This window comes from Echinops telfairi, unplaced genomic scaffold (assembly GCF_000313985.2).
Source record: "Echinops telfairi isolate 266 unplaced genomic scaffold, ASM31398v2 ScPeMD7_7423;HRSCAF=8461, whole genome shotgun sequence".
Classification (NCBI taxonomy): domain Eukaryota; kingdom Metazoa; phylum Chordata; class Mammalia; order Afrosoricida; family Tenrecidae; genus Echinops; species Echinops telfairi.
In genome coordinates, this window is record NW_022111323.1 from 3,149,694 (window position 1) to 3,151,138 (window position 1,445).

General features: G+C 37.4%; 1 protein-coding gene across 1 annotated transcript in view; it reads right to left on the reverse strand.

The window, feature by feature from the left end:
- The window catches only part of OPHN1 (oligophrenin 1), a 435,527-nt gene that overhangs the window by 148,338 nt on the left and 285,744 nt on the right, over positions 1–1,445 (reverse strand). The gene's annotated exons all lie outside the window — the stretch shown is intronic.

Genomic DNA, 1,445 nt, shown 5'->3' on the forward strand with positions numbered 1-1,445 from the left:
AGCCAAGAAAAGCTAAAGAACTCATCCAAGATCACACAGCTAGCAAATGGTAGAGCCAGCCAGTCTGTCTCTAGAGTACTATGTTATAATGCCTGCTATTGTTATTTTTATTATAGTAATCTAGATTAGTGATAATAGAGGTCTAAACATAAATAGTGGAATTAACTATAGAAGGTAAATGTGTGTGAAGAGAGCGTTTTAAAATATAATAAATACAAAATTCCTTCACTGATTGTGTATGATGATGGGGAGAGAGTAATATGTTTTGGGTGACTGGATATAATAGGAAGTGCTTTAGAGAAAGGAAAGATCCGGGATCAGTAGAGTCTTTGGGGTACCCAAAATCTATTAGGAAAGTAGATGCAGGTCTCTTCTAAGCCTAAGAAACAGATGTGGAATTATCAGCCTAGCCCAAAGTCTAGTGCTATCAAATTAATTCCAACATAGCAAACTTGTAGGACAGAGTAGACTTGCCCCTTAGCATTTCCAAGGCTGTAATTTTTTTACAGAAGCAGGCGGTTAAAGCTTTCTCCCATGGAGTGGTTGTAGGGGATCAAATTGCCAACCTTTCAGGTTGAAACCATGTGCTTAATCACTAGGGTTCATACTAGCCTAGTAGCCTAGTGGTTAAATCCAAACTAGCAGTCAATCAGCTACATGAAGTTTTCCAAAATGTTTGTTTAGCACACTGTTTTAAAATAAGTGGAATTAGTTACTAAAATAAAAACAATTGAGCTATTTGAAATAGAAATCCACGTTACCTGCTTCTGTTCAGGTTTCAAATCAGGCCCATGTAGTTATTTATAGAAATCAAGAAAATTGCTCTTTAGATGTAAACAAAGAGATTGCTATGCAAATAAATCTCATTATATAATGTATTTAATATATAAATAGGTTACTTCACTCCTTTATATTTCTTATGCCCTGTAGAGATTTAAGTTTTCAATTCATCTAGAAGAGAGCTTTGGAAAATACCAGGCAGAAAGCCCATTGCTAAAAAGTGGGCAAAGAAATGAAAAAAAGTGAAAAATCAGTGATATCACAGAATTCAAAGGAATAAAATATTGCAAGAAGAAAGGTTTGTTAGCAGTTTCAAATGTTACAAAGAGAAAAATCTAAGGTAATGACTGACAGTTGCTTGTTGTGTGTTTAGCTAGATAAGGGAGTCAGTGCTGATCTTGACAAGTGAAGCCTTAGTGGATCAGTGGGGATGCGAGTATGGGAGAGTGACACAGGAACAAGGAAGGACACGTGTATTGCTGGGTTGAAGAATAAACTGCCTGGTTAAGAAGTAAAGAGTTAGTAGGCCACTGGAGATCCCCTTGCAGAGGGGTCTCGGGGAGGAGATGAGCCAGTCAGGGTGTGATGTAACAACGATGAGAAATACAACTTTCCTCTAGTTCCTAAATGTTTCCTCCCCGCTCCCACTACCATGACTCGAATTC